A 27,045-nucleotide genomic window follows, 5' to 3' on the forward strand; every position below is an offset into this window, starting at 1 on the left:
AACCAGAAAAGACCTCGAATAGCCAAAGGGATATTGAAAAAGAAAGCCAAAGTTGGTGGCATCACAATTCTTAATTCTTTATAGACATAGCAGTGGAGAGCAGAACATTGCCAACCCCACTTCCCCAAAGGTCTCCCTTGTGCTACCTCTTCATAGTCATAACTACGGCGCCTTCCACATTCACAACCCTTGGCAACCACTAACCTGTTCAGCATATCTATAAACCGTTATTCAAGATTGTTATGTAAATATTTCAAGAATGTTATATAAAGGAAATCAAGTAGTATGTGATTTTTGCGGGTGGGAGGTGGTACAGAAGTGGTTTTATTTATAGCACAGGGACAAGACCCGTGAGCAAAAAGAGCTGCTGCCCCCAGGATTGTGAGGGGTGGCTGGTTATATATATACTATGTGGTTGGGGCTGGTAAAGAAAAGGGAGGTTTTCAAAAGGATTTTCATACGTTAAAGAAGACTCACAGAATACTGGATACAGGAAGCCTTGGCATTGTCAAGTTAAGGTTGTTTTCCATCCAGCAAGGCATTAACATGAAGGTAGCTGGGAGCTTCCTGGAAGAACATTACACTCTGCCCGCTTCAAATATCTGTCAATGAGCTGCAGATTCTAATAGCATTTAATTGTATCTGCATTTCCTTCTGGAGGCTAGGTTATTGACAGAAATTGTTCTTGTAGATTGGTAAGTCAACTAACAGATGATCCTTTCTACTCAAAGAGGTTTATCTGTGTTGACCACATTGGATTCAGCTGCCTCCCCCACCACTTTTTTTTTTTAATTTATTTATTTGTCAGAGACTGAGAGAGAGAGAGAGAGAGAGAGAAAACACACAAATAGGCAGAGAGGCAGGCAGAGGCAGAGAGAGAAGCAAGCTCCCTGATGAGCAAGGAGCCCAATGCAGGACTTGATCCCAGAACCCTGGGATCATGACCTGAGCTGAAGGCACTGGCTTAACCAACTGAGCCACTCAGTCATCCCAAGCTGCCTCCCCCATTTGTAACTCCCCTATACATTCCCCAACTGACCAATATTGACCCATAGGTAGGTACATCTCTATGCCCCTATTCCATAGTATATGATGTTCTGAGCTTGGCTTTTTTTCTCAGCATAGTATCATTTCATATACAGTTGGAAAATGGTTCTTACGTTCTTTGAAATCACTAGCTTTTCACTGATGTTTTTAGATCATTTAAATTTTCTGTAATAATTGTTATTATTATTATTATTAATTGATAACCGTGACATTTCAGTTTGTTTTACCTTAGTTTTCCCTGGGTTTTTTATTTGTTTGTTTGTTTCCTTTTCTCTGACTTCTGTGAGTTACTTGACTATTTCTTAGAATCCATTTTGATTTATCTGTTGTTTTTTTTTTTCTTTTTAACATATCACACACATGCTGGAATTTTTTAGTGATTTCTGAGATACCACGTTGTTTATGTATAACTTACCACAGTCTGTTGGTGTCAGTGTTTTGCCAGTTGGAGTGAAATGTAGAAACTTTACCTCTTATTCCTTTACTGTTCCTAATTTATAATGATATTGTTTAAATAACTCCTCCACATATAATAAACCATATTGAACAATGTTGTGCTTTTGCTTCAGCCATCAACCATAGATTAGGAAATTTAAGAAGAGAAAGTCTAGTGTATTTAAACATGATTTTTAAAATCTTTTTATTTTTCTTTCTTCCTCATGTCCCAAAATTCTTTTATAATTTTCTTTGTATTTTAAGAACTCCTTTAACCATTCTTTTAGGGCAAATTTGGTGGTAGTGAATTCTTTTAGTTTTTCTTCAGCTGAATGTCATTTTTCTTTCATTCCTAGAAGGATAATTTTCATAAAAATGGAATTTGGGGTTGGTAGTTATTTTCTTTTAGCACCTGAAAAATACTGTGACTCTTTCTCTTGGCCTCCACAATTTCTGATGAGACATCCACTGTTATTTAAATTGTACCCCCACCCAACCCAGTAAGGTGTCATTTCCTTCTTACTGCCTTCAAATTTTTTTTTTTAATTTTGTTTCCTGAAATTGTATTTTGATGTGTCTTGGTGGTTAGCTCAGCTTTTTTAATCCATAGGTTCATGTCTTTTGCCAAATTTGGGTAATTTCCAGACAGGATTTCTTTGACTAGTTTATTAGCACCACCATCTTTCTCTTCTTCTGGGACTTCAGTCCCAGAAGATGTTCAGAGATCTATGTTATGATCTCTGGCTCTTAAGGTCCTACTATTTTTTTCTTTTGTTCAATGTATTTTCTTTATGTTGTTTACATTGGGTAATTTCTAACATTCTATATTCAAATTCATTGATATTTTTCTTTTGTCCTTTCCATTCACCATCCAGTGAATTTTGTTACTGGTTATGCATATATCTCAACTGTAAAATTTCCACTTGATTAATCTTTATATCTCCTAAGATTTTTCCATTGTTAAAAAAAATTTCAAGCATGTTTGTAATTACTCATGGAAACGATTTTATGATGACCAATTTAAAATTCAGGGGTTTCCAGATATCCGAGTCCTGTCAGTGTTGATGTTTTTGAATGTTTTTCTCCTTCAAATTAGGTTTTCCTGGTCCTTAATACGACCAGTGATGTTCAGTTATACCCTGGACATTTGGGAAGTTAAGTTATAAACTTTGAATCTTATTTATATCTATTTCAGAAGATGAAGGGAGAAGGTTTATTATTTTCAAGTGGGAGTAGAAGTCCAGTTTCCTCAGTTAATCTCCTTTGACTCCTAGGAGAAGAGTGATCCATTACTCTTAGGTGGCACTGAGATTTCACTGATATCAACCTGGTTTCCACTCCCCACCTCAACCCCAGCATTATTGCTCTCTTTGAGTGTTCCACTGACACCACTGTTAGAAGAGAAACCTTACCAACATGATGGTGAAAGTTGTAGCTGCCAACTCTGTGCCCTCTGATATAAGCAAAGAAGGGAAGAAGGAGAAATATCTCATGACCTCTTTGTAGTGCCAAACTACATGACCCTCACAAGGCCTTCACTGACACAGGAGGTTGGAGGAGACAACAAGGAGCAAAGCTGGTCTTTTTCAGGGTGTTTGTGATAAATATATAATGATCTTTGTCTCTAGTGCCTGGCACATAACTCCTAGAACTCTTGGAATCTCTGGAGTGAGAAGAGTGTCTTTCGTATGGTAACGAGATGACCGGTAGATGGGATCCTATATTGCTTTATGATAGGGATCGTTTACCAGAAAGACAAAAACATGGTTAGAGAGTTAGAACTTTTAATCACAGCCCTGACCTCTAAGGAGGGGAAAGGTGCTGGAGATTGCGTTAATTGCCAATGGCCAATGATTTAATCAATCATGCCTATAATGAAACCTCCATAAAATCCCCTAATAACCTCCATAAAATCTAACCCAGAAGTTCTGGGTTGGTGAACACATCAGGGTTCTGAGAGAGCAGTGCTCTAGGAGAGGGCATGGAAGTCCTGTACCCACCTCGTATCTTACACAACGTATATCTTACACTTCACTATTCCTAAGTTACATCCCTTATAATGAATGGGTAAGTAAAGTGCCATCCTAATTCTGTGAATCATTTTAATAAATCCAACCTGATAGAGGGATCATAGGAACCCTCAACTGTTAGCCAATTGGTCAGAAGTATTAGTGGCAACCTGGGGCCTTGTGACTGGTCCCTGAGGTGGGGTCCATGTCAGGAGCCTGAGATCTTCCTATTTAAAATCTGTGCTAATGCCAGGTGGCTAGTCACAGGACACCTACTTAGAATCCAGAGAGCTGGACAATTGGTTGATGTAGGGAAAGAAAATCTCATACATACGCATGTGTCATGAGCAAAAATAGTTCTATATTTACCTGGGGTATGGCAATCATGGTCTAATATTTTCTGTCATGCTAAGTTGCCTCATTTCCCGTTTCTTTGGCTAGTGAGGTTTTTCTTGGGGAAGTTCCTCTGTTCCCATAAGGAGTTAGTGAGTTACTATCTCTTTCAGCAACTAGTTCTGGCTATATAAGGCTGGAAGAAAACTCATGGAATTCACCACAATATTGCTCCTTAAATCTCAAAGTACTGGGCACCTTGGTGGCTCAGTGGGTTAAGGCCTCTGCCTTTGGCTCAGGTCATTGTCCTGGGGTCCTGGGATGGAGCCCCACATTGGGCTCTCTGCTCAGCAGGGAGCCTGTTTCCCTACCTCTCTCTCTCTCTCTCTCTCTCTCTATGCCTGCCTCTCTGACTCCTTTTGATCTGTCTGTCAAATTAAAAAAACAAACAAACAAAACAAAACAAAACAAAATCTCAGAGTACCTAGGCAGTCTGCCTTCTCTCTATCTTTCAAAGTCCTCTTATGTTGGGTTTTATATATAATTTCCAGGGGTTTTAGCCATATTTAGTAGGAAGGAAGAGAAAATTATGTCTATTCCATCTTTATCCAGAATCAGAAGTTCCAAATCAGTTTTAAATGTAAGATTTTTCTCCTATAGGAGTAAAAAAATGGTTTTCCTCCCTACTTGGCAATTTTTTTTTCTTCCTGGATTTCTGTTCCTAATTCTGCAAGGTTGGCTCAGGAACAATTCTTTCATTAAATAACCTCACAAGGTCACCATCACCAGCTGTGACAATGTCTCAGTCATTCCCTTGCTAATAAACTCTTTTCCAAAGTCCATTTACACATGAGTCACAGACATTTCCAGCATATGTTGATTAGATTCTCAGCATATGCTGATCAGTTTTCCAAACAGATATTCAGGTCTTGTTGAGTGCTACTGTTTTTTGAAATTTTTTATAACAAATGACTAATCCAAACTTATTAACTAGCAATATTATTAAAGCCAAATTTTCCAGTCTGTTCAGTCTGTGGGTTTGTGGCTTAAAATATCTTCATCCTTCTTCCAAGCACTCTTATGTGGGAGGCTCATGTGTAGCATAAATATCTGAGTGATTCAAATGATGTTTTAGCAAAAGATAGGGCACAGAATGGAATTAAGAGCTATTGGGGGAGAGTGTCTAATATACCCTGGAAGTTTTATATGCATTATCTAATGTATTTTTCAAAATAAAGCCATGATGTTTAGAAATCCATTTTAGGAACGGAACTTTTGCAAAGTCTCACTATTCATGAAACCCAACTTGAGTTTGAACTCCTGCTGTAAGTAGAGCTAGCCAGCAGTCCATGAACCATTAGGAGACCATTAGATCAATTTAGTGGGTAGCAAGTTTTTTTTTTTTTTTTTTTTAAAGTAAAGGATTTCAGAGAGGAATCTATCACCAGATAGTTCACATAGTAAAAAGACAGTATTTAATGAAAGCATAAATTTGTTTCTGATTTTTTTTTATTTATGTTGTATATGTGCTGAGTCCTAATGCACAGAATGTGTTTTATAATGTGGTTTACAGTCAAAGAAGTCTGGAGCCATTGTATTAGGTGACTTTTTGAGAGGTTTCCAGGCCTTAATCTAAGTGAGATTCTGTTAATACTTTTCCAAGAAAATTCATCATCCCTCAAGAGCAAAATTTATTTGTTTATTTAAAATTTTATTTTTTAAAGCCTCAAATTTATAGTGTAGAATCTCTGGATTAGAATGGAAAGTAGCTGTTTCTATGGCAAAAATTTATGCTACCATGTAATTCTTTCTTTGTGATTTGTATTTGTATGCGCAGGTTTGTTTCTGGTAAGGGTGTATTTTGCCATTTTATTTTTTTTTTCCCTAATTCACCATGGAACTCTAAAACAAGGTGAAATTCTAATCAGGTTCACAGTGAGAAGTGAATTGAATGCAAAAATTAGGTTCCAGTGGTTAAAGGGTGGGTTCTGGAGTCACACAGATGCATTTCAAATCCAGACTCTGTCACTTAGAACACTGGACAAATTACTTCTCAGTTTCCTTACCTGGAAAATAATCATCATAGTAGCAACCTATTAATTGTGGTGATGTTGAGATTAAAATTACATACATACATATATATATGTAATTATTATCAAAGGCATTATAACAAAAACTTAATAACTGTTAGCTATTAGTCTATTACTTGTCAAGTTAAGACATTTGTGGAAACCAGTAATTTCAAAAGAAGTCCTGAACTGTTAGAGGCAGGAAATGAACCTTTTTATTTCATATTAGACTTGTTAAATTGCTCTTTTCTCAGAATATACTAAACAATGAATGAACATTATGTAAATAAGTGTTGGGTGATTTTACATAGAAAAGAGAATGAAATCATGTCTACCTAGTTTTTGTCTCTTTATTTTCAAATGTCCACGGCTGTACAAATCAGTCCTCTCTGTAACCTAAGTTAACTGACATACTTTGGTCAAGTCAAGAGCCAGAAATTATATAGCAAAGCTGGATTTCTCCACTCTCACACAAACCCCAAGAGTTGGCACTCATTTTGAAAATGATTCCCATGTCTGAGTGTATCTTTGATGAAAGATACTTTTGATATTGCAGGACAACCTGGAGCCATCTGTGTTCCCCATACAGAAGGGCTCCCTGATCCTCCTGAGGCAGAAATGGGAATCCAGTGATTACCAGAAAAGTGAATGTTGCCCTGGGGGCAGTCGTTGCAGGCTTTTCCAGCCTCCAGAAAAAAAATTGCTTGAACCCAAAGGAGAAGTAGTGTCAGCACATGGACCTGCAGATCCCCCTAGTCTGCCCCATGGTGTAGAAGAGGCCTTGAATGCGGAGCCTGATGGGAAGGACCCTGAGGACAAGAGTGACAACTCCAGGGAATCTGGCTGGCCTGAAGTGCTGAAGGAGGATTCCTTGACTGGTCGGCGCAGGATCGAGCGCTTCTCCATTGCCCTTGATGAGCTGAGAAGTGTGTTTGAGGCTCCCAGGAGTGTGAACAGACCAGCTGAGTACTGCCAAAAGGTAAGAATTGAGAGTTGAAATTTATAGTTGACAAGCTAGGCAGTTTGCCTAGCCTGCCACTTACTTCTAAGCATGTACTGGAGTGTGTGTGTGTGTTTCTCCTCACCTGTACTCTAGACATGTCTTGAAGCAACCGTGTAATGCTGTGTGAAATATGGCATCCTCTATCATTGACTTCCTCTATGGTCTGTTCCAGTAGGGGCTCGACCTCCTTTCAGTCCCACGAAAACAGCTTTGATGGGCTATTTCTTTTCGTACATGCCTTGTTTCCATAACTAGGTTATAAGTTCCTTAGAGGCAGGGGCAATTTCTAACCACTCTGTATTTCAGACATCTAACAAATGGTGCTGTGTTTAGTTGGAGCTCAGAGAGGATTATCAATAATGGTGTTGAAATGGGACAAGTGAGGGATTTGGAACCACAGTGAACTAGATTTTAATCCTAAAACCTGCCATTGACTTCTGTAGTTGCAGGACACTTAACCTTGAGAATACACATGTCTTAATCTGCTGCTTTTCAGGGATATTGTGAGGATTATTGATACTATATTTAAACTACTAGGCATGGAGTCTGGAATGTTTTGTGGGAGGTGATGATCATGGTTCAGTGATGGTGGTGTACCATCATGTCACATAGGAAACAAGTCTATTAACTAAAGAAGACATTTAATCAAATGCAGGAAGATTAGCAACATTATTAATGAAGACCACATTTGTGCTTCTGTTTTCAATTAAAAGCAGCTACTGTTTAAATTGGAAGTGCTTTAATTTATTGCACCCATCAGGGTCCTTATGTAAGAGATTATAGTTAATTTAATAAAGAATTACTAAATGATCTCAGGTTTTCCGATTGGAAGCAAACTCCATCTTTGTTAATATTTTTTTATCTAGTGACACTAATCAGAAAGGTACAGTCCTACCCTTCTTAATGGATAATTAGCACTCACAGGATTCACAGAAATAGAAAATTTTCCAAAATAAATTATTTTGCTAATACTTGTTCCCAGTTTTCCTATTGGGATATATTTAGTATTTACAATGAGACTATTCTTATACCTCAAATAACCCTACTTGATTTATTATAAATATAGAATATGAAGTTATATTTATGAATGAGGTTGTGTTAAAACTAGAGCGTTTCTCAAAAATGCAACTACTTGCCAATCCCTAATTTGAGAACTTTCTTGACTTCCTTTTTATTATACAAGCACAATCCTTTTTGCTTGTAGTTTTATAATATCTTTTAGTTGGATGCCTAGGGATTGGGGTTTACCTGACATAGATATTTACAATGTCACTTATTTTTTGCATTAACAAATTAAAGAAAGTAAAGCCGTAGAAAGGGTTTCTATTGAATACCTATTGATTTTAGTGTAACAATTTTGGACATTAACTTAAGATAACTGATAAAAGAAATGGCCAAAAGTAGAAAAAATAATCTTTATAAATTATGTAATATAACTTATCTCATCTGGAGTAGGGTAAATGTAATAGTAAAAAAATGAAGTATTAATAAGGGTTTCTGTTTGACATGTGAGGTTATTTCTATACGGTATGTGATTTTAGATCTAGTGTCCACAAAAATAATCGTGGAAATAAACTGATATATGAAAACGAACACTTTAGATAGTAAAAATGAAATTTGGTTAGCATGTTTAATATACTTTATTCTAGGTATTCTATGATACTATGTGATAAAATGTTATTTCTTTAAATGTATGAAACATGGATTGTACATTTAGAAATTTCTCATCGACAACAGATACACATGATTTTTAGAATCTGTTTACATAAATGAGTATTATGAATGTCCACAAAATCCTATATAAATTTCAAAAAGAATTCTATATAAATTTCATATGACCTCTTAACAAGACCAAAAAAAAAAAAAGAGAGAAAGAGAGAGAGACAGCGGTGAGGAATTAACTGGCTTTCTTCTAATGCATTATTTTGTACGTCATTAGACATGTGAAAAGAATCCTAGTTCAACTCAATTTGAAATTGTATATTTCACACCAAAACATAATAATTACGTACAAATTAACCATTTGTTTCTATAGATCTTTTTCTTCCTTTTTAGTTCAATTTTGTTATTATTATAAAGTAATGAGGTAATATTTATTTGCATGAATATGCAAAAATATTTTAGTTACTTTTTAGCTATGATACTTATAAGGCTCTCTGTTGAGATTTTGGTGATGTGGAGAAAGTTATTCAGTGCTTATGATATTAAAAGCAAGGACAGAAAAGTTCTTGCAATTTAGTAAATCATCTCAATAACAAACAGTACATTTCAATGTTGCTGTAGAAGGAAACTCTTCAGCAATAGGTACTTTTTAAGAAAAATTGTATGAAATTATTGGGGTTCAATGTAGAAATGTGGAATTGTTTAAAATGTGGAATATTTTTATATATGGATGTGTATTTGCAGATGCACACATATATTTATTTAAAGCATCTTCAACAAAAATCAAAGTCCATCTTTTCAGTATATCCTAGTTTCATACTTCTTCACTTAATAGCCCTTTGCAAATACTGCATTTTTTTCTTTTTTTTTTATATATTGAAAGTTGATGGCAACCTGAGATTAAACAAGTCTATCAGTACCATTTTTCCAACAGCATTTGCTCATGTCTCTATATCACATTTCGGTAATTTTTGAAATAATGTAAACTTTTTCTTTATTATTTTGTCAGGGTTATCTGTGGTCAGGGATTATGGCTTGCTGAGACGATGGTTAGTGTTTTTTAGGAAGAAAGTATTTTTAATTAAGATATTAATTTTTAATTAAGGTATTATTTTCAGCATAGTGCTATTGCATGCTTTGAAAACTATAGTATGGTATTAATATAACTTTTATATGCACTGGAGAAACAAAAAATTTATTTGACTTGCTTTATTGCAATTCTCATTTTGTTGCAGTGGTCTGGAACCAAGCCAGCTATATCTCTGAGATATGCTTATATTTATTTAAAACTGTTCATTTAAGGATTGTTCTGTTTAGAAAACTATTTGTTAATTGAGAAAAAGAAAACCATAAGAGTCAATATTTTTTTCTAGAAGTGGTCAAGCTCATTTAAAAAAAGATGGTATCAATCTGTCATATATTCAGAGTATTCCAGAGCTTTTTTAAAAAATAATTTATCATAATATGATTGCAGTAGAAAATTAATGAGAAATTCTTAAAATAATTTTGTCTGATGACATTTTGTAAATTCCAAAGAGACATAACCTTTTGTTACCATTTCTAAAACACCCTTTAAAACTAACTTGAAATGAATTTTTAAACTGAAGGTTTTTTATGCTCATAAGGCAGACTGTAATTCACACAGAAATGAATTCACATAGGTATTATTCCAAATAATTGATATAGAACAGGATTTTAAAAGAGTTTTGAAGAACCGTAGAATTTTAAGATCATTAATCTTGGAATGAATGACATACCTTGCAACACTAAGAAAATGTTATTATATAAGACAGTGTATCAGTTAGCATTTACCATGTAACAAATTACCCCAACATTAGCAGCTTGAAACAGTAAGCCTTTAATATTGTTTACAAGTCTCTCCTGTATCTATGGTCAGTTGCCAAGTCATCTGGCCTCTGACTCTTTAGGATGGCTATAGAGCTGGGACAACTCAGCTCTGCCTCCTGTGGTCCATCTTCCTTCAGTGGGTTGCCCAGATTTATGTACATGCCATAGGAGTTTCAAGAAAGAAAGTAGAACAGCATAAGGCCTCTAGAGGCCTGTATTCAGAGCTTACACATCGCTTCTCTATATTCTATTTGTCAAAATAGTCACGGGATTAACAATGTGCTAAAGTAGACATGATGGGAGGAATTGCAAACTCACACTACAAGGTAAATGGATATAAGAAAAGAAATAATTATGGCCACTTTGCAGACAGTCAGTCATTGGCAAGTTTATCTAAATCCATTCAAGAATCAAAACGTTTTAATATATCATGAATTAATGCAAATATCAGGAGGAGAGTCTAACACAAAAAGATTGATGTTGACAACTATTTGCCGACAAAACTTCTTTCTCTTCTTGTTGAGTCAATCCACTAGACTGATAGTAGTTACTGTTCAAGGTAGAATACTGGCCTCCCAAAGATGTCCACTTCTCTTAATCCCCAGAATCTGTGAATGTTTTACCTGATGTGGCAAAAGGGACTTTGAAAATGAGATTAAGTTAAGGAACTTGAGCTGCAAAGATTTTTCTGAATTATCCCAGGTGAAAACAGGGTCTTTATAAGAGGGAGGCAGGAATGTCAGATTGAAAGAGAGTCAGAGAAGGAGTTAGGATGCTAGAGAGAGGGAGGAAGGATGCAGGGCCATGACTCAAGGAGTGTGGGCAACCTGTAGAAATTGGAAAAGGCAAGGAAATCAGCTCCCCTCTAGGGCATCCATAAGGAATGTAGACCTAAAGACACCTTGACCTTAGTACAGTGAAACTTATTTCAGACTTTGATCACCACAATTATAAGATAATTTGTATAGTTTTAAATAAGTAAGTTTGTGAAAATTTGTTACAGAATCATTAGGAAACTAATACAATTGTTTTATAGGATCCTCAAACATTGTTAAAAATGGTTAGGTCATATGTGATTTTGGACTTTTTTCTGTTCTTCTCCAATGAATATATTCCCATATTTCAAAATTAGATCTTTGATGTCATTCTATTTGTAGTTGATGATATGAATGCTTGTGATGTTATCAGAAACATCAATATATTTTAATTTGGGGTGATCTGTATTTGATAGGAATACCTCATCACTTAAAAGGTGAATTGACCAGAAGAAGAAGGAGTTTGGCAAAGGAGGGAAAGAGAGGGAGAAAGAGAAAGAATATTATAAAGGAACAAATAAACACTAAAACTTTGTGGGATACACTTGTTTCCATTCTTGTTACTTCTGTGGCTGATAAAGTTTCTGTGGAGTATATGTGCAATTTTTAAATAAAACCAATTAAGCTCTACCTAGTCAGTTCAGAACATCATTTAGATTCACTTAAAGTGGAAAAAGATGGTATAAGTTCCTCCTTTTTTCTTTCAAGCTCCCAGTTGTCCATAGAACTGGGATAGTGAGACCAATGAATAAGCTGCCCTCAAGGGATCCCACAGAAATCAGGAATTTCTTGATTCAATTAATTAATTTTGACTTTTCCTATTCATGTCTTTAGACTCCAAATGGTTAATGATCTGATTTTTCACAGTAGGTTACTTAAATGACTCATGTGGTCATTAGGTCATATGGTCACATGTTTTTTATGCACAGTTGTAATCTTTCTCAAAAATCCCACTCACTTGTGCAATCATGTTGAATTTACCTAATGCCCAAAGAGAAAATATTTCTATCTTTTACTTAAGCCCCTCCAGTTGACAAAGACCATTCATACATGAGATGGACTAAAAAACAAAATAAAAACACAATTACTGCATTTTAGTTGTGCTGTTTCATAATGCATTGGTTCAATCTATTGTATAATTGAAGGCTTGGATGAGAATACAAAGACACAAGGCTAAGGGACTATGGAACTACATGGGCATCAGTGACGAAACAGGATATAAATCATTAAATCTGGTATAGTTTCTAGACTATGTTATTTTCATTCCCTCCAATAATCAAAGCCTCTGGCTTTTCATTTAATGACTAGTTTGTCATTTCCTACTTTTAGTTTTGCATAAAATCAGACCATTGAAAGTACAGGTGAATCATGATTGCAGTTTGGCTCCCACTACAAAATCACCCCACGAGATGCTTAAAGTTTCATTTGCTCCAGAAACCCAGGCACATGGGGACTATGGGATTAATCTAATCGAATCTAATCTAATCTCAGAGCAGGAAAGTCTCTTTTCAAGCAGTTACCTGTCACAGCCTTCTGACTCTATCTCCCACCCTCCTCTCTAATCAGTGTTCCTGAGATAATTTCTGTCAAGCTTGACTTTTTTTTGTAAAATCACTTAACAGGACAGAGGTTTTTACAGTTTTGAAAAGTATTTTTTTTTCCTGTGGGAAACATTTTAAAGGTCCTTGAAGAAATAAAGTATTTTTTCTTTGCCTGAAAAATGGGCAAGTAGTTTTTTTTGTAGAACTGAAGTAAATGTTTTAATGAGAAAGATCATTACTTTTTTTATTGGGGGAATATATGGAATCATAATTTTCATTTCCGCATAGAATATAGGAACATAATATTTGGTGACAAAGCATCAGCTGAAAGCCTTGGCTCAGCTACTTCTCCATCATATAAACTTGAGTGAATTATTTCACCTCATTAATCCTTAATTTTCACATCTATAAAATGAGGAAATTAATACAGCACAAGATTTTTCTGAAGATAAAGTTATATACTACCTGATGGAGAAGAGGTATTTAAGTGGTAGCACCACATAAAATTTAAGAAATTGTACCAATGTAGCACCAAATGGGTATTTTTTCTATTTTGTCTTCTCTAGCATCACTTCTGTAACTTAACACATGCCTTTGGGAAATTATTTAATCTCAGTGACTTCTGTTTTCTTACCTAGAAAGGTAGAGGCTTACACTCTATGGTTTGTAAAAATAAAAAGGTGCTTTGGGCAAAGAAGTTTTTATTTCAGACACTAGGGTGTCTGATAACACCCTAGTCTTTTACACAGACCCCACACAGAAGGGTTTTCATTGACTATTCAGTACAGCAAATGCTAATGAAACTTTCCAACATGAGTTATAACCTCATTTTGAGATGATGAGACAAAGGACAATAATCTGTTAAATTATAGTTTTAAAAGCTTTGTTGAAACCCTAAACAGAGACACAGTGACACCTTCATTGTCTTTTCCAATTAATAGAGACAGTCACTGCCATTTAGGGAATCCAAATCCAAATCCAAGAGAGATGAAGCTTACATGTTATAAAAGTGTTTATTGTATTTACATCCACACACACACACAAAGAAGAAACTTCAAAGTCACCACGAGGATAGGAATGTTTCATTTTATGCAATTTTTTCTCAGTGGTGTAATTTGCTTTCATTTGAAATAATATTAGTACTTTGTTCTTTTTACCCATTTATACATTTATTATCTTACAGTCTGTTGTCCAGTGCTTTATGTTAGCTGGGGGGAGCAGGCAGCTCTGTGATCCGATGGTAAATTTAAAGCTGGCCTTAAAGATGTCTAGAAGTAACCGCCATGTCTTCTCATTCTTGTCTCACAGTGATTTAGGCGGTCACAATATGACATTGTTAAAAAATATAGTTCCAGTAACCACAGAAAGATGGTAAACAATATTGACTCACCCTCATCTGGGAAAACTTTTGTCGGTTTATGGGTGGCATTCTTTGACATTTTACTTGGATGACTAGTGAGAGTTTTCACCCTTCTGTTATAGGAATATTGATGCTAGCTCTGCTGCCTGTGTTGTGAACCCACTATTTTTTTTGCTCATCCTATATTCTCCAGATATTTACCCAACATTTCTACTTACTGACTGAATTAATTCAATGAGCCCCATGTATGATTCTCTTTGCCCTTCCCTGTTCTCCCTGTGCTAATTTTCATACGTGATCATATTCTTGTGGAGAATCCTCTCACCATAAGGATAAGCTAAAGGGGAAATAAAGAAAAGAAATTGATAAAACTCATTAAAAAGGATGATTAAAAGAAGTTTGGACTTTCTTCAGAGCCTTTGAACTCCATCAAGAGCCATGGAGATGATGTTCCTGTCCTGAAACTCCACCAGCAACCCAAGGGCTATCCTGAAATAAGTCAGCATAGGAATTCCTTTGACAATACCCTGAGAGATAAACTTCCATTTACTGTGGAGAAACCTGGAAGAAACGACTTAACAAGAGATTAGAGCCCGTATCACCAGTAACAAGATATCCTGATATCAAGTACCTCCTGATGTGATAAACTGTGGAGGGCAAAGCATCACCCCTGTGGGGTCCTTGTCAACATTATGATTTCAATTTAATCATGAAAAAAACATCAGATAGTCCATGTAGAGGGGATTCTATAAAACAGCTGGTCATGACTTCAAAAGTGTAAGGCCTTGTTGGAAAAGTACTGAGAAACTGCAATAGACTGGAGGTGACCTAATAGACATCACAACTGAAGAGAGGATAAGGTTGCCCATTGAAAATTGGACCATCAAAGAGGGCATTACTGGGAAAGTAGGTAAAATTCTAATAAGGTCTGATTACTTACTGATTTCAAAATTGTACTGTGTTTAAAGGGGGGCTGGGTGGCTAAGTGGGTTAAACCTCTGCCTTCGGCTCAGGTCATGATCTCAGGGTCCTGGGATCGAGCCCCACATCAGACTCTTTGCTCAGCAGGGAGCCTGCTTCTCCCTCTCTCTCTGACTACTTGTGATCTCTCTCTTTCTCTCTCTGTCAAATAAATAAATAAAATCTTTTTTAAGAAAAGATATTAACATTAGAGAAAGCTGGACAATTGGTATATGAGAATTCTCTGTTGTATTATAACGTTTCAATAAGTCTAAAGTTATTTCAAAATAAAAAGTTAAATAATTGTTTTGATCTTTGTTGAGGCCTTAGCACTGTGTAGTGGAGGATCATGGTCTCTTTTGTTTGAGTTTTTCCAAACCTAACAGATTATTATTTTATATCCGCTTGTAGAATGTAGTCCTTAGCTTCACACCCTTATACTTCTAAAACCTTGAATGTTTCAGTCATTTCTCTCTGCCTATAATCTCAGGTTCTCTGCAGTTAATTATTTTCTTGGCAAGGAGAATTTAAGAAGCCTAATCAGTATTTGAGTATGTAGACAGCCTTACAGTTAGGTTTGGATTAAATTTATATCTCATTTTCACTCACCAAGTTTCACTACATTTTCAGGGTAGAGAGTAGAGTCGCTGTCTTGTTTTTACTGTAGTCAAAGCTGCTGTTGTTTAGACCCTAGTTTTTTGTTTGTTTGTTTGTTTTTGTTTTTCTAAGATTTTTGTTTATTTGACAGAGACACAGCGAGAGAGGAAACACAAGCAAGGGAAGTGGGAGAGGGAGGATCCCAGGACCCTGGGATCATGACCTGAGCCAAAAGCAGATGCTTAAACCAAGTGAGCCACCCAGGCACCCCTAGACCCTTAGTTTTATCTTGACCTATATTCCTTCAACTAATTATCTCAAATTCAAGAAACTCAAATTATCTCTTGTCTTGAATGCAAACTCCATGAACTATAGTTATCTTTGCCCTTTTGATGCTGATTTTTTTTTAAACATTTTATTTATTTATTTGACAGACAAGAGATCACAAGTAGACAGAGAGGCAGGCAGAGAGAGAGAGAGGAGGAAGCAGGCTCCCCGCTGAGCAGAGAGCCTGATGCGGGGCTCGATCCCAGGACCCTGAGATCATGGCCCGAGATGAAGGCAGAGGCTTTAACCCACTGAGCCACCCAGGCGCCCCTTGATGCTGATTTGACAGCAAATTTCAGTCTCTCTGATACATTATGAGCCCTTTCAAAATGGTCACCCTTTTTTCAGGGGATATAGTCTTTTGATGGATTTCTCAATTACTTAGGAAGTTTTGTGTGTGTGTGTGTGTGTGTGTGTGTGTGTGTGTTTTCCTTCTGTTTTGGACTAGACCTTCCTCCACTGTGTGTGTGTGTGTGTGTGTGTGTGTGTGTGTGTGTGTTTTCCTTCTGTTTTGGACTAGGCCTTCCTCAACTCCCTAGGCTCTCCTTTCAGGTCTTTTTCGCTGTGAACTGAGCCTCAGGACTGATACAGCAACACCCTCTTTAATATAATTGCCCTTTTTTATTCCTCAGAGTCCTTCATCTGAACTTAGAAGTCTGTAAACTTGTCAGAGTTGAAATTCAGGATATTTAGCATGGAGAAAAGTCAGGCCCTGACAATCCAAAATGGATATGGTTATCATAATAGTTACAGCCATCCTAGTCCTCTCATCCTGGACATCAGCCAACTTTTAGACATGGAAATCTACCCTTGTTTTAGCACCTGCTTAGTACTCACTATATTATGTATGGAAACCCAATAGTTAATGCATTTTCCTATTTGGAAAGATATTTCTTTGTCTGTTTAATGTGTAGTGGTGAGTGAATGCAATGAGTTTCAAACACCTGAAATAAATTCAAGCTCCATTAATGTTTCTCATCTATACCAACTACCAAATATGATGATTTATGGTACTTAATAGTGTACTAACTTGTTTTATGTCAATGTAAGTCATTTATTGGATGCTATGAGACAAATTGCTCTAAAGCATGGTAATGCATCATAATACATGCAGTCCTCTTCCCCTCCCCCCATTTGAGAAAACATGTCAGGAGCAAACATTTAAATTAATCAAAATGTTCTGATTTCAACCTTGATTAGATGTCAGAATTTTTTTATTAATGATAAAGGTGATATAAAATATTCCCATTTCTGATCAAGATGATTTTATTATTTAAGATCTAATCTCTTTTCCATTTACCTTTATTTTTAAGTGTTAGGAGAAATTTTTTTCCTTGTGTCTTGAAATATATTTGAAATTCTAGTAGGAGAGGAAATTCAAGTTATGCACAATAAAAGAAAAAACAAAAACCAGGGGTTTCACAGATACTCTCTTTCTCCCATTCTCTCTCTCTCTCTTTCTCTCTCTCTCTCTCACACACACACACACACACACAAACACACACACACAGGCTTTTAAAATATTTCATGTTCAAAAGTAAAATTGAAAATTTGTGGGATATATATGTGTCATTGTCTCTAAAAAGATCTATATATCCAGGAACAGCATACAGCAATTGTGTTTTTACTGAGACATGTTTCAATTCTGCTCTTTGGTTTATAACTATAGTCTTTTTGTAGGGCTTATTCATTTCTGAGGTTGTCCCTGAATGCCTCCCCTTGTCCTAACATTGGTCTGCCCTTGGACTAGAGCAAGAGGCCCCAGGCTGCTGCTACTGGCAAGCTAATAGTATTATGGAGCACTGAGTACTAGCCAAGCACTGTGCTGAGAGCTCCAAAGACATTACTGTCATTTAATACCCACAGCCATCTTAGAACATAAGAACTATCATAATTCCCATTTCACAGTTACAGGGTGAAGAAGTTAAATGTACCATTGGTACATAATAGAACAGGGATTTAAACCCAAGTATCTCAATCCAGAATCCATAATACTAAAATACTGCTCTGAATGCTACCTGGATTCATGTTGTCCATTTCCATACAGGATCTCACAGCTGTTTCTGGTATGAATACATCCTTGATGGTCATAGAAATCACAGTAGCATTTAAATTATGAGTGCCACAAACCACATGTTCTCAATTCTAAGGTGCTTACTTTTTCATACTTTTAAACATCTTTGAATAGCTTAATAAATATTCATGTGCAAAATAACTTTCACACTAACAAGGAGCTTTACAAAGAAGTGAAAACAATTGGTGACTTATTTGGTAGGAAGAATAAGTGTTATATTGAACTTATCTCTTTCTTCTTTTAGGGACCGAGAGTGCAAGCAGAGATTAATATAGTGCAACATGACCCAAAGAAAGATATTTAGAGATATTTGAAGAAAGAAAGAGAGAGAGAAAGAATTTATTTTAAAGGGGGGAAAAAGAGCCTTAGAAGTTTAATACCCATTAGAAGCCAAAAATTAATTATCCAGTTGATAAAACCAAAGTCTAGACAAAAAGTTTGAGATTTTTTTTGAAACCTAAAAGTTGCTAGAAAAGGGACCCAGAGAGGAGGGAGAGAGAAGATCAAGACCAAGCAAAAAATGTAAATTTAATGAACAAGAATGTAGTCTTTTTTTCTGTTTTGTGTGCTCCTTTTTAATCCTCTGAATTTCTTACTACTACAGTACTTAAATTCCTTTACATTTGCTGTGGCATATATTTTTTACTCTATATAGGCAGTACTGACTTATTTATCTCAAATTTTATTTTTGTAATTGAATTCTGTCCTCAGTTTTTCAACCTATCCTGAAAACTTGCACCTAGACATTCTTCAACTACCTAAGTCTGAGTTCATTATCCTCCACTTAAATCAACTTCTTACCCAAAGCCCTCTATTTACAATGACAACACCTTGTACGCAGTGACCGAGAGCCCTCTCTGCTAGTTTAATTTATCCTGCTCATTTGTCTTCAATCCCCATTTCTCAATTTCTCTTTTCACTTTTCATTTACCACCTGTCCCTTATTACCTCACACCTGGCTTATTGCAATACCTTCTCTGATGCCATGATTTATAACAAGAGGTATGTGTTTGGTCTTTGACCCTATTGCTGGCACAAATCTTCTAAAACCCTTGGGATTTCCTATAGTAAGCGTGATAAAGATGTCTTTTCTTATATCAATGCGGTGACTTTTGGAAAGCCCTCAGGTTGATGGGTAACTGGTAGGGGAGCAAACTATGTGAGTAGAGGATTAGAAGTTTAAGTACTCCCCTACCAATTTAGGGGGACCAGAGAGGGTTGAGAGGTGAAATCAGTTGCCAATGGCCAGTGATTTAGCCAATCATCCTTATGTAATGAAGCCTCCATAAAAACCAAAAAGTACGGGATTCAAGGAGCTTCTAGGTTGATGAACACATGGAAATTCTGGGAGAATGGCATGTTTGGAGAGGGCATAGAAGCTCCATGTCCCTTCCCATACATCTTGCCCTATGCATCTCTTAATCTGGCTTCTCCTGAGTTATCTTCTTCTATAATAACCAGTAATCTAATAAGTAAAATGTTTCTTTGAGTTCTGTGAACTGCTCTATCAAATTATTGGAACCAAAAAAAGGAAGAGGTCATGGAAGCCTCTGATTTATAGTCAGTCAGTCAGAAGTATAGGTAACAACATGAGCTTATGATTGACATCTGAAACAGGGAGGCAGGGGGTAGGGGGGCTATCTTCTAGATTGAACCCTTAACCCATGGGATCTGATGCTCTCTCCAGGTGGATGGTGTCAGAATTGAGTGTAATTGTATGATACACAACTGATGTTCATGTATTAGAATTTCACATATATTAGAATTGGGTCTAGGAACCCAAAAGTTCTTCCTTTCTAGTATCTTAGTTCTTCTAGAGTAAACCCCTTTTGTCAAAGCTTAATCTTCTAATTCCCACAGCTGTGGACTTGTGTACCATATCATATACTTACATATGTTATATATGTGTGTTCTTTTGTATAATGCTGTATTGTCCACTATAGAGTCACTAGCCACATGTGGTCACTTTAAATTAAATTTTAATTAATTACAGTTAAATTAAAAATTCATTTGCTTTGTCACACTAGCTGTATTTCAAGTTTTTAATAGCTGCACATGGCTAGCAGTTACTGAGACAGCATGATACAAAGCATTTCCATCATGGAAGAAAATCTGTTGGGCAGTATGCTCTACTGGCTACTCGGTGGCATTCCAGCCTCTCCATCTGAAATGCTCCTCGTAGTTTCTAAGTGTTCTAGAACTCTTTCTGCTTGTTCCAGTTTATATCTCTGCCTTCCCACTTCATACTAATGCCTCAGGTGGAGGATGCCTAACCTTCTCTTTTTCATTTTACCCCCAAATGCTCAGAGACATTGTATTGTTGGAAGTTATCCAGGTCGCAGTGCCAATAGATGGAGAAGGTAATGCAACATGAGTCTGCTTATAGTGATTTATTTGGCGTGAATGCTGAGCATGCTACTGGGACTAGTTGTAAGCCTCCCTTTGATCCAAAAGAAGCTTCTCAAGAGTGTTTGTTGGAATTTTTTATTCAGTGAAAATTTTTTAAAAATCTGTTTCCTTCTAGCTCTTGATTTCATGCAGACACTTTGCCAGTGGTGCTATCTTGACCCCTTTGGGTCTATAGGCATGTTCGTTGGTCTCTTTCTTTTCTTTCCCTCCCCATGGTTTTTAACAGAGTGCTAAGCACAAGGTGGGATTTCTAAGTACCTTGGGAATAGGTGGATGAAAATCTTCCATTAAAATGAGCTCTTTCACTGTCCATTATTCAGCTCATATGAATTAGCATTCCATTCTTAGGATTCAGCGTCAAGAAATTTTTAAGCCTACATTACCTGTAGTTGTATTCCTTCTTCTCATTTGATGGCAGGGATCTGATAACCTAATGTCCTCCGTCCCTTGCATATGGTCATTCCAACTTAAGCAATTTTGTCATTGGTTATATACCAGCTTCTCTAGTTTGGACATCCTATCTTACCATTCTATATGCCTTATAGATGACACTAGTGAAATTGTGCAAGAAATAGACATGAAAAAATTATTGCTCATTCTTAGTCTGAAGTCTGACCTTACTTTGCCGTCAAGCTGTGTCTACCAGCTTCCCAAAGGATAAACTGTCTCACAATTCTTATTTCTTCCATTTTTTCTGGTGCATTACTAGACAATGCCTTATATACGCATGTAGAAGGTGCTTTCATCTCTATGTTGCAAAGACTCATGGTAGAGCCTACCTCATGATCCTCCCTTCCACCCACCCACCACCACTGCCTGCTCAGGAAGCCCTTTTATAATGTATTGGGGCTGTTATTTGACCTTTTTTTCCTCCTCTAGAAAACATTAAGTAATAATCAATTATTTCCTACTCTTTTTAAATTACAAAATATTTCAGCTATAGAGAAAAGTCTAAAAATATATGCTGCATCTTCTTGTAGCTCTGCATCAAAAATTCAGTGGTGAGCTTATAAAGACTCTCAGACATTGAGATCATTTTTGTATAGGCCACCATGGAATTGAAAGTTTTTTTTGGCTAGCAAAAAGCTTCATCTCGTGCTAATGTCCAAATTCCCTCTTTTCAATAGTATTTGAAGATTTCTGCATAAAACAGAAGATAAACTCAACAGATGCAAGACTCCGAATAAATAATAAATACATGCTGCCCCTATCACATACACAATAAATAAGCCAACTAGAAAACCAGCTACTTCCTTTCTGTTTTCTTTTTTTGTTGTTTTTGAGAAAGGAAACCAAAGGTTTACAGCATATATACCTAAGTAAATGGTTTCTAATATTCAAAGTGAAACATTCATAGATATAGTTGTGCTGAATCATCATATTTTCTTTCTCATACTTCATCAGAGAATAAAACCAAAGTTTTGGTCCTCAAGGATGTTCAGCATCTGAATTTCTTTGCTGCCAAATAAAAAAATATATAGGTAATTTTCCTATCATTCCAAAGAGAATGAGGGGGTGGAAATGAAGGAAGAAAGTACTGTTAGGAAGCACAGATCCTATTTTCTTATAATGCCACTAATAATAACTTAGAAGTAGTAGCTGAAGTATAGATGCTGTATAAGCAAAAATAAATCTATACCAAATGGTTTTTAATGTTTGAAAGGTAAAAGTAACTGCAAAGTTAAAATCAGTTTACCATAAACAAATTCTCCATAGCAACATATTTTACCAGAGTTCTCCCTGGAGTTTTTCGGCATATTGCTCAGAAATATCTCAAAAGAATGTACCTAGTGAGATCTTTCCCATTCATCATTTTCTACTGAGAGAAATTAGGAAGTATAAATTCTTCCAAAGAAATTATTCCCATTCCAATATGAACATTACTAATAAGTCTTCTCCCAGCATAGGAAGATTATATTGACTTTTAACTAGCAAATGTGGTTCCAAAGTAGCTAATCATTAAAAAACCAGAGACAATCCATTTCCAAAAAGATATGGCAGTTAAAGTGACTGTTGTAGAATGATAAGAATCTCAAAGGAGAAAACTGCCCTCAGATGTCATTGAGTCAACTTTCCTCCCAAGGTTGGAATCTATGTTATATCCCAGACAGATGGCAGCCTAGCTTTCCTTTAAACACTTCCAGTTTTCAAAGAATTCATGTTTCAGCAAAGCAGTTCTCTCTATTGTCAAATGGCTCTCTTTCTTAGAAGGTTAATCCTCATGCTGAAGAGAATGTGTCTCCTGGGAACATACACGTTTTGAGTAAGGTTTTGCCCTTTGAAGCAGTACAGAATATTTTCCATTTGTTACTGTGGGAAATGACAGGTTGTGTCTAATCTTGAGGGCTCAGGACACAACTTAGCAGTAGGAGGTGAGGCCGGGATATTCCTGAGTGATTTAGGAAGAGTCCAGGCTAAAGCTACACATGACAAGGGCATGATATGACTCAGCAGGTTCTCACTGAGGAAAGACAGATGCTCTGAAATCATCCCTCCCTCCAATAAAGGTTGGCCATTAATTAAGAAGTCTGTGCTGGATAGGTCAGCCAATACATTTATCTTCCTTTGTAGATGTTTTAAAAATTATTTTGTGTTTTATGTTTTTTTGTTGGTGGTGGTAGATACATAAGAAATACATTAGTAGGGGTGCCTGGGTGGCTCAATGGGCTAAGCCTCTGCCTTCGGCTCAGGTCATGATCCCAGGACCCTGGGATCGAGCCCCACCTCAGGCTCTCTGCTCAGCAAGGAGCCTGCTTCCCTCTCTCTCTGCCTGCTTCTCTGCCTACCTGTGATCTCTGTCTGTCAAATAAATAAATAAAATCTTGAAAAAAAAAGAAAAAAAGAAATACATTAGTGGACCCATTTGGGAATGCCAGCAGCTATGACAGAGACAGATGTCATTGACTGTTTTTTCGTCCAAGAGTTTCAGGAAGCACTTGGGTTATTAGAAAGGTAGAGGATTTGACAACTGTGGGTTCCATCAGCATTTTTTATTACCTTTCTTTAGTGCAGTTCCTACTTTTCAGAACTGTTAGAACCCTGTGGTGCTGACATAATATGTCCCTGTTAAGGCTTTGGTTTTTCTGGCTAGGCTTCAAACCAAGGCTGTGTAGCAGCTTCATTTGCATAGATAGATGCCAAATGTAGCATTTTTGTCTTTTTTTACTGCTACTCCTTTGTTAAAAATTGTAAAAAAAATTTTTTTACAATTACAACTTCACTCACAAGCATATGTATACTAGTTTTTGTTTTGTTTTTGACTGATTGTGCTTGCACATGTCATAGCCTCTTCCTTCCCATGGCAATTATCTTCTCTATCATTACAGGCAGATTAAGGACCTGAGTTGAAGGATAAGAGGCTTCCTAAGTGTTTCTGCTGCTAAAACTCTTTTTGTAGGATGCCAAATAACAGAACATAACCTTTCTTTCAATCCACTCCAACCGTCCCACTCACCCAGCTCTGTTTCTCCGCATCTAGCACTGTGATACTTCTTTTTCCAACTTTACTGACAAACAAAACTTTAAGATACTTAACAACAAACAGCTTGGTTTGATATATGTGTATATTGTGAAAGGATCAATTAACTTGATCCTTAATTAACATCAAGGATGTTAATTAACATATCCATCACCTTACACATTTACCCTTTGTATATGTGAGAGAGCTTTTAAATTCTACTCTCAGCAAATTTCAATTATATAATACACTGTTTTCAACTGTAGTCACTGTGTCAAATGTCAGATCCTTAGGCATTATTCATTTGATAACTGAAAATTTGTACTCTTGCTAATCTCTATTTTCTCCAAGCCCAATCCCTGGCAACCACTTTTCTACTGTTTCTTTGAGGTGTTTTTTTGTTTGTTTTTAAGACTCCATGTTTAAGTGATATTGTAGAGTATTTGTCTTTGTCTAACATATTTTCCTTAGCATAATGCTCTCAAAATTCATCCATGTTTTTACAAATGACAGAATTTCCTTCTTTCAAAGGTGAATAATTTTCCATGTCATATTTTCTTGTTTCATTTATCCATTGGTGGGCACTTAGATTGTTTCCATACCTTGGCCATTGTGAATAAGGATGCAGTCAATGAGAATGGTAGTGCAGATACTTCTTCAAAGTAACGGTTTTACTTCCTTTGGGGATATAGATCCAGAATTGATATTGTTGGATCATATGGTAATTCTATTTTTAACTTCTTGAGGAACCTCCCAGCTGTTGTCCATAGTAGTTGTACTTGTTTACATTTCCACCAACATATTACAAGAGTTCCTTTTCCTCCAAATCCTTGTGAGCATTGGTTATATCTTGTCTTTTTGATAATACCCATCCTATCAGAGGTAAGATGATATTTCACTGTGGTTTTGCTTTGAGTTTTTCTGATTTCTATTTTCTTTTCTTTTTTTTTTTTTTAAAGATTTTATTTATTTATTTGACAGACAGAGATCACAAGTAGGCAGAGAGGCAGGCGGGGGTGGGGGGAAGCAGGCTCCCTGCTGAGCAGAGAGCCCAATGCAGGGCTTGATCCCAGGACCCTGAGATCATGGCCTGATGAAGGCAAAGGCTTTAACCCACCCAGCCACAAAGGTGCCCCCTTTCTGGTGATTTCTGATGACTAGTGGCATTGAACACCTTCTTAGGTACTTGTTGACTATTTGCATGTCTCCTTTGGAGAAATGTCTATTCAAGTTCCTTGCCTGTGTTTTTAATTGGGTTGCTTTTGCTATTAACTTGTATGAGTTCCTTGTGATTTTAGATATTAACCCTAATTGGATATGTGTTTTTGCAAATATACAATATGTTGCCCTTTCATTCTGCTCATGGATTCCTTTGCCGAGCAGAAGCTTTTTAGTTTGATGTGGTCCTACTTGTTTACTTTTTCCTCTGCTATCTTTGCTTTTGGTGTTAAACCCAAAAAATCATCACAAAACCAATGTCAAGGATCTTACTCCCCAAATTTTCTTCAAGGAGTTTTATGATTTCAGTCCTTACATTCATGTCTTTAATCCCTTTTGACTTGATTTCTGTGTATTGGGTAAGATAGTAGTCCAGTTTCATTCTTTTGCACATGGCAATCCAATTTTCCCAAAACAGTTATTGAAGAGACTCTCCTTTCTCCAATGTATATTCTTGGCTCCTTTGTCAAAAATTAATTGACTATGCATGCATGGGATTATTTCTGAGTTTTCTATTTTGTTCATTGGTGTATATGTCTGTTTGGGGGCAGTACTATATTATTTTGATTACTATAATTTTGTAATATAGTTTAAAATCAGGAAGTGTGATGCCTTCAGTTTTATTCTTCTTTCTCAATATTGCTTTGGTTATTTGTGATCTTTTGTGGTTCCATACAAATTTTAGAATTCTTTTTATTTCTATGAAAAATGCCATTGAAATTTTGATAGAGACTTCATTGAATCTATAGATAACTTTCAATCTAAATTAAGATTTATGATGCCACGTTCAAGAGTGATGGGAGAATAAGATCACTGGAGGATTTAAATAAGCCATGTTAGTTCAGAAATTATTGAGGAGACTGTAGAGCTAACATTTAAATGTTGATTTATTTTATCCTTAAACCAAAGGCAGGAACACTTTATATTCTGTCTCTTGATCAGCAAATGAAGCTTTCAGTCTATGTTTTAGTATTAGATATTGTTAAAACTATAATAGCATGTAGGCTTTTCTCTCCTCTTTCCTACTTGTCAATACCTGTGTTAGACCAGCTCTACTCTGTGTGTTTTTCTCTATATTAAAAGGATTATAGGTTGGGCTGCCTGGGTGGCTCAGTGGGTTAAGCCTCTGCCTTCAGCTCAGGTCATGATCTCAGGGTCCTGGGATCAAGTCCCGCATCGGGCTCTCTGCTAGGCAGGGAGCCTGCTTCCTCCTCCCCCTCCCTCTCTCTCTGTCTCTCTCTCTACTTGTGATCTCTCTCTGTCAAATAAATAAAATCTTTAAAAAAATAAAATAAAAGGATCATAGGCTATACTTTCACATATAATACGTAGTAGCTATATTTATCAAAAATCTTAACTCTCCAGTTAGACAGCTGTCAGCCTGCATTCAGTATTATTCTGTGAAACATCTGAAGGATGACTTGACATAGGTATTTAATACTTTGGTATAAAAGATAAAAGGTTTATATGGTTTTCACTGAGCCATTTAATTCTGTTTCTAAGTTAGAATTTTATTTTTTTTACATTATGCATTCTTTAAGCTTCTGTAGTTACTAGATGACCAAATATGCAATCAGGAATATCTTTTCCATTGCTAGGTTTATTCTGGAGATTGTGATTAAAAAGGAAATTTATCTATTTTTTAGTTTATAGCATATTTGAAATTTCTCATCTATTTGGATTTAATAGATGCTTGAAGCATAATAACTAGCTCAACTCAGGTTATGCACTGGCTATCTTTAAATAAATACATGCCAGTATCATACCAAAAGTATTATGTATATGTCTTATACCTCCCCCAATGTTCCCATGGTTAAAGACCATGTCAGCATTTTTCTTGGTGTCCCCAATGTCTAGCAGAGTTATAGGCAGAGGTAAGCA

General features: G+C 36.2%; 1 protein-coding gene across 1 annotated transcript in view; it reads left to right on the plus strand.

Annotated features, from left to right (window-relative positions):
• Positions 1 to 6,449: 6,449 nt before the first annotated feature.
• Positions 6,450 to 27,045, plus strand: part of XIRP2 (xin actin binding repeat containing 2) — a 295,386-nt gene continuing 274,790 nt past the window's right edge. Inside the window, exon 1 of the mRNA XM_044240927.1 lies at positions 6,450 to 6,872. The gene's annotated coding sequence lies outside the window, so the exon portion shown is untranslated. The remainder of the gene's footprint in view (positions 6,873 to 27,045) is intronic.

The sequence above is a fragment of the Neovison vison genome, chromosome 3 (assembly GCF_020171115.1).
Source record: "Neovison vison isolate M4711 chromosome 3, ASM_NN_V1, whole genome shotgun sequence".
Taxonomy (NCBI): Eukaryota; Metazoa; Chordata; class Mammalia; order Carnivora; family Mustelidae; genus Neogale; species Neogale vison.